This window comes from Rhinopithecus roxellana, chromosome 5, assembly GCF_007565055.1.
Source record: "Rhinopithecus roxellana isolate Shanxi Qingling chromosome 5, ASM756505v1, whole genome shotgun sequence".
Taxonomy (NCBI): Eukaryota; Metazoa; Chordata; class Mammalia; order Primates; family Cercopithecidae; genus Rhinopithecus; species Rhinopithecus roxellana.
The window spans coordinates 7,224,052-7,238,174 of record NC_044553.1 but is presented as its reverse complement, the minus strand read 5'-3'; the positions used below and the strand labels follow the sequence as shown (position 1 = coordinate 7,238,174).

Here is a 14,123-nt window from a genome sequence, read left to right as displayed (position 1 = left end):
ACTTCATAAGTATCCAAATATTCTGACTTTTTTTGTTTGTTCTTCATTCTCAGATTACTTTGATTCCATTCAAACGTATTTGAGCCATTGGGTAATTTTTTTTTTTCCAAAAATAAACTCATTGACTTTTCTTCAGCCTGATTTTCTCCTCCTGGCTTCTCTCTTGGTTAATGGCACCATTAACCACCGTGATCCAGACCAACACCTCAGCCACTTTTGACTTCTCACGTTATTGCCTCATATGTCCAGTTAGCTGCCAAGTCCAATTGTTCAATCTCTAGAGCTGTCATTTTCTTTTCATTCTCATGTCAAGGACTCTAAGTCAGGCCTTCATCATCCCCTCTTAAAATATTGCAATGACCCTCAGACTGGCTTCCACTATTTGTCTCTTATTCTCCAACCCATCTTTTATGTTTTTGCCCATTTGTTTTCCCAAAAGATTTATCATATTTCTCCCCTGCTCAAAAACGTACAATGGCTCACTATTGCCATTTTTTAAGACTTTAAAAGTCAAACTCTTTAATGGCATTGAAGACTCTTCCTCAGTTCATCCCAACCAACTCTAGCAACCTCATCTCCTATCACTCCCTGTCATTACTTTGATTATTCCTTCATTAATATATTTCCCCCAGATTTATTATGACATTTCTTCATTCTATCTGTCTGGAAAATTCCAAATTATGTTTCAAGGCCTTGATCAAATGCTCTCTCCGTTTACGGAAACTTCCTTGTTCTCCAGGCAGAATTAATCCCTCCTTTCTGTGTTCCGTAGCATTTTGTTCAGATTCCTATTATGCCCCTTATTGGGTTCCCAGAAGCAGTTCATGAGAGGAGGATTTGTAGGGAAGGGTTTTGTTAAGGAAATGCTTCCCAAAGAGTCTGGCAAGTGAATGAGGGAGGTAAGACAGAGAAGAGAAAGAGATCAAGCAAGGGTGAGAAATTTGGTGAAAGTCCCAAGGCGAGTAGCCCAGCTCTATTCCATAGGGGAGCTCTGGACATTAATTGATGTCCTTCTCTAAGACAAGGGAGCTGAGTTTGCTTTCTCCCATACTGAGCAGTCACTAGCTAGGGATTCAGTTCCCAAGCACTTCTTGCTCTCTGCATGCATTTGTACACAGCAGCCCAAGGGCAGCCACCAAAAGAGAGTCACAGGTGCAGGCCAGTGGCAGCAAAAGCACTCCAAAGTGGACGGAGGAACACACAGAAATGGTTAGAGAAATCCCAGAGTACCTGGGAGGAGGCTGACGATGTCAGCTATGCTTCTTAGTATAGTCTGCCTTGTATCCACCTAATCAAGGCAGGGACTGTCATCCCCTGCCTCCTCCAGCCAGTGGATGCTGAAGCACTTAGGAGCAAAGACTGCATCTTAGTCATCCTCGTGTCCCTACAGCAGGTAGGCTATCACTTTACACCTGGAAATTGCTTAAATAGGATTTATTGATTCAAATGGAATATTCCTTGTGCAACATTTTGCTTCTACTAATCGTTTCACAGAAATTTTTTTCCCTAGCTGATTTTAGGTCAACGACAATAAAACATGTGAATTCTGGAGTTTCAAAACCTCAAATCTTCAACTTTTCACCTCGCACTTTTATTCCTGGGGCAAAAACTTGCTCAGCACATCTCTTCCTAAATTCCAAGACAGGCTGCTTGTTCTGTTCAGTCAAGAATGCCAACCCAAGAAACATTTTTGAAAGATCACAGTCAACGTCATTGCCAAAAGAAGAAGCTCTTGGCACACAAAGAACCTGGTTCAATATGAGATGCCAGATGGTGATTTCAACTTCAGCTAAATTCCTGCTGAAAAGTGTTTGAACTGCAAATGAGAAAATCTTCTATGACAAATTTCCAAGTGTTAGAAGATTCAGAGGAAAATGGCAAGTGTTGATACCCTCCCTCCCTGCTGCCACCACCACCAACCACATGCACACATACCATGGAACATACCTGCATCTGGCAGCTAAAATTCCAACAAAGATGCCTCTGTCTTTTAAAAAGTCTATGGACCCTGATTTGATTTTTACTAAAAATGTATTAACTGAGTCCATTGGAGCAAATACCATTTGATTAATATGCAGTGCTTTTTCAAAGGATGTGTTCCCTTAGCATCAAAGATAAGGCTTTCCTGTCTACCAATAATTCTATTGTTTATTGATAATTAATTGATAGTCAACTGATACTCAGTGTATCTCCCCTCCCTAAATACTTTCAAATTCCAGGAGATATATGTGAGGCATAAACTGATGTTGCTCTGCCCGGTGCCCTGGAATACCTTTTGCTGGTTCTGTGTGCCCACGCCCCAGCTTCAGTGTGTTTTGTTTTCTAATGATGAGCTTCTGCAACTATCTTCAGAGGGTTGCCCTTGAACTGCTGGAGTTTCACCTGTTTGCACAGAGAACTGAAAGTACCTGGGAGCTTACTGTGGCTGTGAGGTGCCCACAGCCAATGAATTACTGGTACAGGAAACTGAAAGCCCAGCTCCCCCGAATCAAGTCTGGGAAAACTCTGAGGTGTAGTATACCCTCCAGAGCTCCAGTCAGCAATAGGCTGAGACTGGGACTCTGCCTGAATAACACCTGCACTTGGCTTTTTTCCCTCCTTCTCTCCCTGCGTTGCTCCTGCCTTCCCACGTACCCCCTTGGAGGTCTCTCCTCTAACACATCTTTCATATAACTCATATACAAATCCTTGTCTCAGGACCTGCTTCTGGGAAACTGACCTGTGATGATTCTGGGTAATGGAAAAGTTCAAGGAATATCCTGCTAATAAAGAAAACAGAAATTCTTTCTAGAGCAAGGAACATATGCATACTCACTTTATCAATCAAAGTCTCAGAAGGAAATAGCGGATAAAGTCAACGTAGGTATTTGGAGAAGGGTTAGTAATAAAGGGACTATTTACAAAGGTGTGGACTGGGTTCAGAGAAACAAGGATAAGTGCCCACCTGGAAGCTAGGATCAGGAGGTGCCGTTGCCAACTTTAGGACTCACTGGCAAAAGGAGAGTGTGGCTTTGCAAGCTGGTGACAGAGATGTGTGGAGAGGCTGTGAGACAGGAGCTGTGACTTTATGGGTTGCAGCCAGCCTGCAGAGACCCTACAGGGAGTAAGCACCAACCTTATGCTCCATCTTGTCTCCAATCTTTTGTCAGCGCTACCCCATCAGCTGAATATAATGGGAACTAGGGCTTGAGGGAGCCTGCTAATGTAGTACATCTAGGTTCGCCTCTTGGGGAACACAGCAGGTGGAGAAGAGTAGGGAGAGGATCTGATGGGACAAACAGAAGCTTTCCAGCACACTTGCCTATCTATCTTACACACACACACACAAAAACACACACACACCCCCAAACACCCCCAAACACACACACACCACACACACACCACACACACACACAAACACTCACACACCCAAACACACACACACACCACACACACACCACACACACACACAAACACACACACACACCCAAACACACCCACACACAAACACACACAAACACACACACACACCACACACACACAAACACACACACACCCAAACACACACACACTCTCAAACACACACACACCCAAACACACACACATACCACACACACACCCAAACACACACACACACCCAAACACACACACCCAAATACACACACACACACAGAGTTTGGCTGGTTCTTGATCTTGACCTGTGACCAGATAAACCTAAATAAACACCACTTTTCTCTCTGCTGCCCTTGTTTCCTTCTATATTATTTGCATATTGAGGGACCCAGAGATAGGCTGCATGATGTGTGAGAAGGGAACATCAAAAATCAAGTGACAAAATACATTTTTATTAAAGTCTGAGTATGGCATTTGGGTATCAGCATAGCCCCAGCACTTCAGCCTCTAAGACAATTTATGTAGAGTGAGATATGACTCACAGACCCCACTGCCATAAGATTTATCATCACTTTGATCTCAGTATTTTAGTACAGAGGTCTAAACTACATCTTTAGAGAATTATACCCATTCTCTCACAGTTGACAAAATGCAAATCAAAGATCTTTATGTTGCCTTTGGTAATGCCCTATCTAATTGCTTTCTCATCGGTCCAGGTGCAACAATGTCCTCGTTATTCGGTTTACTCCCCAGTGTTCTCATTATTGAAAGCAATGGTCTCTTCCTAGCGGGCTCATTTTCTGTTTTTGAAATGGTCACTTTTCTTGGATTTTGGCTTTGGCTTGATTCAGAATATAAGGCACTACAAAGTGTGCAGAGTGGGAAAAAAAAGGTCACTCAGTTATTTTAAGGCCTTTGAGATTAATCATGGCAGACAGCATGGGTCCCTGGGATGCTGGCAGGAGCCGATGTGGGTGGGATGGAGGATGGAAGACAGAAAAGCACCCCTCCCACACATCCCTGGAGGACAGGCAAGGCCCAGCAGCTACTGCCTCCTTGGCCTCCAACCCTCTCTCTGCCGGGTACCCTTCAAATGCCAATATAGCTGAGTCAAAAACATGTGGGGTGGACTTTAACAAATGGCCTATGGGGTTGTCATTTCTAAGTATTAAAATAGTATATATCGGGGCCAGGCGTGGTAGCTCACGCCTGTAATCCCAGCACTTTGGGAGGTTGAGGTGGGTGGATCACCTGAGGTCAGGAGTTTGAGACCAGCCTGGCCAACATGGCGAAACCCTGTCTCTACCTAAAAATACAAAAATTACAGGAGGCTGAGGCAGGAGAATCGCTTGAACCCAGGAGGCGGAGGTTGTGGTGAGCCCAGATTGCGTCATTGCATTCCAGCCTGGACAACAAGAGCGAAACTCCATAACAACAACAACAACAACAACAACAACAAAAATTAGCCGGGCAAGGTGGCATGTGCCTGTAGTCCCAGCTACTTGGGAGGCTGAGGCAGGAGAATCGCTTGAACCTGAGAGGCGGAGGTTGCAGTGAGCCAAGATTGTGCCACTGCCCTCCAGACTAGGCATCAGAATGAGACTCCATCTAAAAAAAAAAAAAAAGAAAGAAAGAAAAGAAAAAATAAATAAAATAAAATATTATAAATTGGGCTATTTTCTTCAGAAATTTTATGTCTAAGCATATTTTGAGGGGCCAATGGACTTAGAGGATGGTGATTGTTTTAAAATGTTAGTAAACACTGGATTTCATTCCATGGCAGCTGTCTGAGTCAGTCATAAGCCCTCTCAGGAGGCGAGTGCTGAGGTGGACAGGTCAGGCCTAGCGGTGTGTGATTCACTGTGTGATCCTGAGCAAGGCACCAAAGCTTCCTGAACACAGCTTTCTTTTAACAATAATGGAATTGGGTTGGACAGATTCCGAATCCTCTTCTTGTTCTGACACTGCATTTGTGGCAGCCACTAGCCCCGTGTGGCTGGTCTGAACTGAGATGTGCTGCAAATGTCAGGCACACACCAGGTTTCAAAGGCTTAGAACAAAAACAAATGTAAAATATCCCATTATTACTTTTTTGTTGATTACATGTTGAAGTGATTGTGTTTTGGGGCATATTGGGTTAAATAAAAATCTAAAAATTAATTTTACATGTTTTTACTCTTTTAAATGTGGCTACTAGAAAATTTTGAACTACAACGTGTGGCTCACATTATATTTCTACTGAACAGAAATGTTTTAAAATGTATGTTTCTGGGTTGCCATTTCTTTTGTGTGCACAGTCAAATTCTAGAGATTCAAAGTAGTTTTGCTTGGGGAAAAATGTTTCATTTTCCATTCAAAACTCTTCTAATAAAAAAGTAAAGATTTTATGTCATATTGGTTTAGTGTTTAAGAGTGTATGAGGGAGGGGCCGGGCGTGGTGGTTCACTCCTGTAATCTCAGCACTTTGGGATGCCGAGGTGGGCCAATCAGCTGAGGTCAGGAGTTCAAGACCAACCTAGCCAACATGGTGAAACCTCATGTCTACTAAAAACACAAAAATTAGCTGGGCATGGTGGCACGTGCTTGTAGTCCCAGCTACCCCATAGGCTGAGACAGGAGAATTGCTTGAACCCGGGAGGCAGAGGTTGCAGTGGAGGAGCTGAGATTATGCCACCACTGCCCTCCTGCCTGGGTGACAGAGTAAGACTCCGTCTCCAAAAATAAAAATAAATAAATAAATAAAATTTTAAAAAAGAGTGTATGAGGGAGGGAATGCGAATGTCTCTTAAACTAACATTTCATTTCCTCCCCCCTTCAAATGAAGCTAGAGTGGCAGTCCTTTGGCACTTACAGTCTCCAGAACAGTACACCATTGCCTGCATCCAGGCACATGAAAAGGGATAATTCCAAAAGTAAAGATCAACCCCCCCACCTGCCCATTCCATGTATACATATGCAACATCTCTTCTCCACATGAATGCCAAGTGTTTGGAAAGTACCTAAATGCTCAGTCCATGGGATCCAAAAGACACATGTGCAATAACCACTTCCTACTATGCTTCAATTGCTGGGTCAAATAATGAACAGATACAAGGCATTCAATACACATTAGGACTGATGATCTGGGCTGAAAGAGCAGCAGAGGGAAGATTAGAAGGTCCACATGAGCAGAGTGGAGGGAGGGTAGGTTTCCCGCAGACACTGAGGATACATACATTTGCATTGATCAGGAAGGACCTTCAATGTCAGGAAAAAGATCTAGGACCTGATGTGAAAAGCAATGTTCAGAATGCTCAAACAGAAGCCATGTTTTAGGGAAATCATTGCTCTCTTCTCTGCCTTGCTGTAGCGTGTGTATGTCCCCCAACTGGTGAACGTAATTGGAGTCCAATGCCACCTAACATCATTCCCTTACTGTCTCATGAGTGCATATTTTTACCTTCCGAAAGGAGAAAGATACATCCCTCAAGGGCAAGAAATAGGGTTGATTTTTGCTTCATTTTGTTTTGTTTGAGACAGGGTCTCTCTCTCTCACCAGGCTAAAGTGCAGTGGTATAATCATTGTTCACTGCAGCCTTGACCTCCTGGGCCCAATTTACCCTCCTATATCAGCCTCATAAGAAGTTGGGACCAGAGGCATGTGCTACCCAGCCTGGCTAATTAAAAAAAGGAGAGTAGAGAAGGGGAGTCTCACTGTGTTGCCCAGGCTGGTCTTGAACTCCTGGGCTCAAGGCATCCACCCACCTTAGCCTCCAGAAATGTTGGGATTACCGGTGTAAGCTGCCATGCCCAACCTGATGTTTATTTTGAACATCGTGTGACTTTCAGGACAGTATTAGGCACAGGGTAGGCAATCAATGCTTACTTAAAAAAATAAATTGTATGGAATCCTGGTTTCCTCCTCTTTCATTTTCTTCATAAGGAAAATAAAGAGATAATCCTAATTTCTAATAGGTGTCCCCCAGGGGCAAAAGTGTAAATCAGTTTGCCTTCTGTCACCTTCCCTTCCGTTTTCTATACTTTCCTTCTTTCTTCCTGGGTTCTTAACCACCAACATTTTGCTCCTGGAACTCTTAGCCCTTGACTTGTATGTCTGGAACTCAAATTTCTCCCTTTTTCCTTTCCTCATTCATCTTTCTTAGGGCCTTGGGGGGCTCATTGATGTCCCTTTCTTTCACGCAGTGAGTTCCTGGACTAGACTATAACTGATCATCTACTTTAACAATTTGGCTGTCCTTGACACAGCTCTGCAACTTGCCTGAAAACTGTCCTGCTGAGTTCAAATGGTCACAGAAATAAGAAAGATATCGATTAAAAAAGTTTAAAAGGAGCCAGGAGCTGCTACATGAGTGACAGGCTGTTTGACTACTCTGTGAATGAAAAATAGTTTATACCCAACTGTGACTTGGAAGAGGGTAGACCATGTTTGGTTAGAGCCTTTTTTTGACTAAGAAAAAAAAAATAACTTTTCAGGTTCCAGTAAGTTTACAAAGCCTGACTTTCTCTCTCTCTCTCTCTCTCTCTCTCTCTCTCTCTCTCTCTCTCTCTCTCTCTCTCTCTCTCTCTCGTTTGCCGTCTTGACTCTAAATTGCTAATTTCAAAATTACTTCAAGAAGAAACAAAGAGTAGGCCAGGCGCAGTGGCTCACGCCTATAATCCCAGCACTTTGGGAGGCTGAGGCAGGATCACTTGAGGTCAGGAGTTCAAGACCAGCTTGACCAACATAGTGAAACCTTGTCTCTACTAAAAATTCAAAAATTAGCCAGATGTGACTGTGCACACCTGTAATTCCAGCTACTTGGGAGGATGAATCAGGAGAATCGCTTGAAGCCAGGAGGTAGAGGTTGCAGTGAGACAAGATTGCGCCACTGCACTCCAGCCTGGGGGACACAGTGAGATTTTGTCTCAAAAAATAAATAAATAAATAAATAGGCCGGGCGCGGTGGCTCAAGCCTGTAATCCCAGCACTTTGGGAGGCCGAGACGGGCGGATCACGAGGTCAGGAGATCGAGACCATCCTGGCTAACACGGTGAAACCCTGTCTCTACTAAAAAAAATACAAAAAACTAGCCGGGCGAGGTGGCGGAGTCTGTAGTCCCAGCTACTCGGGAGGCTGAGGCAGGAGAATGGCGTGAACCCGGGAGGTGGAGCTTGCCGTGAGCTGAGATCTGGCCACTGCACTCCAGCCTGGGTGACAGAGCGAGACTCCGTCTCAAAAATAAATAAATAAAAATAAATAAATAAAATACATAAATAAAAAGAAAGAAAAGAAACAAAGAGTAACTTTCTCTTCCCTGGATTATTCTTTAGTAACGTTTTAGAGCTTTAACCATCTGAGAAAGCCAGTTCAGTCTTGTGAAATATGGCAGAAAACCCTTCAAAAACTTCATGTTCAAATACTTCAAGGATCCTGGGTCCTTGAACAAGTTTCTTTGTAAAGTGAGAGTAAAAATCAGAGGCAAATAAGCTGCAGCAGATAAGAGTGAAGTTTTGTTTGTAAAGTGTAATAACTCTGAATAAACATTTACTTTTTAAAATCTTATATTGGTTATAATGTAGAATTGGATCCTGGTTGCTACTTCTGCTGTTATTTTGTGTTTAATAGAGAAAAGATCAAGTGATGGGCTCTAAAGGAAGTCTCTGCTTTTTTTCCTTGTGACTCCAGTCTGGACTAAGACTAACCATTTGCTCAACGCAAACCAAATTGCAGGCCCATTGTGTTGAATAGATGATCTTTCTTGGTAGGGTTGCTTTTGCCAACCCACACCATGCAGTAACCATGTTCCATGCTTTCCCTGCTTTGTAGCAAGGCTGGAGATGATCCCAGTTCCCAGTCCCAGCGCTAACTCCACCCCACTTACTCCTCTCAAGAAAGCGCATCTTGTGTTTTTCAAATTACACAATCCCCAGTAATTCTGATCTTCCTGCACAGGGAGTGAATGCCACTTCCAATATCCCCTGACCCCCAAGAATCACTGCTTTAAACTAATGAGCAATATCATCCTTAAGGATTCTGCCAGTTTAAAAGTGATGCTTGGAGAGGTAACCAGTAGGATGACGCTTCCATGGCAGAGATTAGGTGAAACAAAAAAGACACCTCTTCATTCTTACCTTCTAAGACTGTTGGCTCTTTTAGTGCCCAGTGAGCATTATTGTCTGTCTTACAAGATGACCCCTATGTAAGTATTCTGGTAACATGTTAGCTATCCTCTTAATGAGCTCTGTGTGTGTGTGTTGTATAATTATTACTGGATGACTGAACAACCATGCATACAGTATAAGAGTGTGTGTGTTTGTGTGTGTGTGTGTGTGTGTACTTATTCAAGAGTGTTTAAAAAGGAGAGAGGAGCATAACTCTCTCTTATTCTGCAGGCACACTTATATGCCATGTTGAAAGAAGAGAGCCTGGACTTTTGAATAAGATTGATCTGTTTAAAATTTTTTAAAAAATTTTTGAGATAACTGTAAATTCGTATGAAGTTGTAAGAAATAATAGAGAGATCCCCTATAGACGCCTCACTCAATTTTTCTCAATGGTAACATTTTGCATAACTGTAGAACAATATTACAATCAGGAAATGGACACTAGTGTACTCCAAATGTCTTATTCAAATTTTATGAGAGTTTCACGTGCTCTCATTTGTGACTGTATATTCAGTTCTATGCAATTTTGCCACAGATGTGATCTGCTTTTGAATCTCAGTTCTGTGGAGTTCCTGCTGTGTGATTCCTGAGGAAGCTCTTTGACTTCTGCGAGATCCATTTTCCTCATCTGCAAAATAATGTCTGCCTCCTAAGGGTGATGTGAGAATTAGGTAACATAATTTCTGTCGAGTTTCTAGCACACTGGATTCTCAAGGAATGCTGGTTTCCTCTTGTCTATTGCTTGCTCTCTCGGAGCTACACCAGTTTCTTGCTAAAATAACCACACTTGAGGGTTGTAATCCATCAGGCGGATCCTTCAGGGGCAATACATTTAACACTGCAACTCAAAGAGAACCATGGCCTGGACTTGGGATCCTATTTGACTGCAATGTGATCAGAAGTGTAGGGATGGGGGAGTGAGAACGGCGACTCTGGGGTAGGGGTAGGAGGCGGTAAATATCGAGCAACTGTTGGGCTGGGAACCATCAACTCGAAGGAGTTTCCGTCCTGTGTGGCTTGCGACCGAGGGTTAGCTTCACCCGGAGAAGGCTGCACAGGGGTGGGAGCCTGTGAGGACCCGGTGGGCAGGGGTGGAAGCCAGTGTAGACCCGGCAGGAGGGTCGCGCTCGCTCTACAGGACACCGAGTCACTTCTAGAGCCCTTCCGCCTCCTGAACACCCTTTCCAATGTTGACGGCCAGTGGACACCCGAGGGTTGGAAAATCCAGGGCCGCCCGAGAGCAAAAGAGGCACAGGGATCCCCCCCTTAAAGTCCCGCTGGCTGAAGGCGGGGGCCCTTCCTCTGCGCGGAGACGTTGCTGCCCGAGTGTCAGCGGTGCGGGTGAGTGCAGGCGTGTTGGGAAAGAAAGGGAGGCGGACAGGCAGGAGGCGAGGGTGGCAGCGCCAGCCCCAGCTCGGCGGCGACCTCGGGGCGCCAGCCTCCTCCACCCGCACCAGGAGCCCCGTCGTTTCTAACTTCAGATCTCGGAGGCGGGCACTCGGAAAGGGAGGGCGCGTCCGCGAGAGCCCAGGCGCCGCCGCCTGCTCCTCCCTCAGCTGCCGGAGCCGCGCGGGCCGCAGAGGAGGAGCAGCGCCGGAGCCGGCGTCGCCCTGACTCCTCCTCCCCGCGCGGGCCGGGCTCTTCCTCCCCAGCGTCCAGAGCTCCGGGTGGCCGCGGCCGAGCCGGGAGCCGAGCGCGCTGGGCGCGGCCGTCCCGCCGCCGCCGCCGCCAAGCCCGGAGTGCGCCAGCGGCCATGGTTCCCGCGGCGGCGCCGGGCTCCTGAGCACCGGGAAGCAGTAAGTGGCGCAACCCCGGGGACCCGGACCCACGGCCTGGGGATGCACGGAGGCCTCGCGCTGCCCCCGCGCCGTCGGCGAGGCCCTGAGCGCCCGGAGCGAACTGGGTACCAGATCACGCGGGAGCTTCCCATTTGGGGTCCGGGGCCAGGGCGAGCGCAATCCCTGCGGGCCGGGAGGAAGCGGCGGCCGGGCGGGAGGACGAGGCGGGGATGGGGCGGCTTCGGAGGCGGGAGGAGGGGCCGGTCCCGGAGGCGCGGGCGGGGGGCGGGCCGGCGGGGGTGGGGAGGATGCGCGCTGCAGCCCGCGGCCCCCGAGAGCCGAGCTTTTGTAAGAGCTGGCCCCTTACATATGGAAATGACGCTCGCGCGGGTCCCCATTCGCGTCCTTTTGAAGGACACCCGCCCGGAACCGCGGCGCCGGCTGCGAAGTATTGTCCTGCTTCTCGAACAGCCCTAACAAAGCGTCCTCCTTCGCTTTGCAGAGCGCTGGAGGCGGGCGGCCGGCTGTGCTGGCGCTCCGGAGAGACCGACAGAAGGTAGGCGAGGGCGGCGGGGCCGGGGGGAGCGCGCTGCCTGTCCACACAATAGGGTGTCTGAGGTTTCTGGTGGTGGCGATGGGCAGGCGAGTTGAGGACGCATCGCAGGTGGCTAGGGACTTGGGAGGCGCGCCTGTCCTGCGGCGGCACCTTCGCTTCCCCGTCCGGCGGCACCCCTGGGTTTGGGCACCCCCAGTACCCCCGAAGCCCCGGCCGCCTGCCCGGAGCTGAAAGCCGCTTCTGTGCGCTGTCCGAGAGCAGACTTGAGTCCCCGAGGGAACAGGAGGGGTGGTGGTTCCGTTGGCATGTGCCGCCCGCACAGTCTTGTGATTGAGACGCTGAAGAGGAAGCTGCGTGGGGAAACCCGAGGTGTTAGCCTGGGCTGTCTGAGTAGCAGAGAGCTGCTTGGAGCCCGGAAAGTGGAGATTTTGGAAGGTGTTTGGGGTCGATGCGAGATAACAGTTTCCCGGTGTAATGCCTAGGAGAAGGGGAAAGAACAAAATGACATTTGGTTATTGCCTAAAAGGTGTGGCATGGAGGTGTGGAGTGTCGGGGAAGGAAGCTTCCAGCGGCTAGGCTTCTGTAGCTACCCAAGCGGCCCCTGACAGAAGGACACTAGGTGATGAGAACAGTCACTGCTTACAGCTTTCGCTGCGAAGTTAAAAGATAGAGACGGAAAGAGGCATTTTCCCCAACCCCAGCCGTGACGACCCGAGGTGAAGGCACCAACAAAATGGGAGCTGGAAAGACTACCCTACCATATATCATGTTTCCAGACAACTTGGATATTATGAGATCTGCTTTTTGCACCTAACTAGGACAGATCCTCTCCTGGCGTTGAGGACTTCTAAGATGGGCTTGCCATACAGCTCAACTCCTGAATTTATGACATCGAAACAGATTGCGTAGTTGTCTTTTATGACTGACGTGGTAGCTTTGTAGGATGAGAATCCTGATAAAGTCCATCCCGACACATGAGGGAAGCCCCTGGAACCACGACGTTTCTCAGTTGGGTCGCCTTAAACACCATAACGTACACATATGTTTGCATGCTTCCGGAGGCTTGATGATCTAACAAGGAACATTGCTTTTTTCTGTCAGTTTAATTTTACCTTGAGTCTTCTCTCGTGGTGAGCATATTATACAGGTGGCTGACCTGGAATATTGGTGGCTCCTGCTCTGGAGTTGAAGGGAGCTGTGAGGATTTCCAGAGTGTGTATAGGAGGAACATTACAGGCTGGCTGAAAAACGAGTTTGTGTGTTGTGGTCTCTTCAGCTGTTGTCAGTGTCCTTTGGGAGGTGATGTGGACTGCCTGGGAATTTGTTTGCAGATTTGTTTATTTTCCCTGTTCTCTGGTGATTCTTTAGAGGGAAGCATTCTGCAGAGTGGGGAAAAGGTAAGTCATATGAATGTTCCACAGGGTTGGACATCGGCAAAGTTATTGCCGATACAGGGAAAGGCTTCACAGGGGGCAACAGAGAGGAAGCCATCATACTCACAGTCTTTGCATTAAAATGTCGAGGATCAGTCATTTTAATAGGCACTTGCTCAGAATGGCGTAGGGTTCTTTTTTCTTATTTCTTTTTAATTTTAGATGTGTAATGACCCTTAATATCAAAAGATGTTAACTGTCACAGAGGGGGAGAATAGGGCTCCAGTGAATTCTGAACAGCCAATCTTAATTTAATAGGCAGTATTCTTATCATGAGTCAAATGTTTAAATAAATTGTTTTAAATGTCACTGCAAATGACTTTCTAAACTAACATTTCAACAATCTTGATGCTTCCATTTTATGATGATAATGAAAATACATTTTATCAGTCTTACATTGATAAAGGGTGGGCAAGCTTAGAGCATTTTAGAAGGATTTAAACAGCGTAAAGCCTTTTTAGAAAGCTTATTTTTATAGATGCCAATTCATTTGTAAGCCAATAAATTATCTGGGTTGAATTCTGGCTATTGAACTTGCATCTGTTGGGCAGGGGCTTATGGAGAGACTTAGTGAAGCTTGCAAAAAGATTTTTATCCTATTTATGAATAAAATAGAATTTTGAAAAGATTATGAGATTCTGAAAGTGAGCATCCTTGTTTGAAATTAGGACACTTCTTTATTGCAATTTAAGTCAGCAATTAACCATTTATTCAAGCTTTTGGATGGAAAAATTACAAAGCATCTATCTATACCCTAATGCTCACTTTAAAAACAAAGTTGGGAAAATATTGTTCATAGACGTGAGAAGAGATCACCTTCACTTACACCTCAGGGTGCCA

The 14,123-nt window shown here is 46.2% G+C and overlaps 1 protein-coding gene across 1 annotated transcript in view; it reads left to right on the top strand.

Annotated features, from left to right (window-relative positions):
• The first annotated feature begins 11,076 nt into the window (after positions 1-11,076).
• Positions 11,077-14,123, top strand: part of NIN (ninein) — a 111,530-nt gene continuing 108,483 nt past the window's right edge. The window contains 2 exon segments of the mRNA XM_030929904.1: positions 11,077-11,312; positions 11,797-11,850. The gene's annotated coding sequence lies outside the window, so the exon portion shown is untranslated.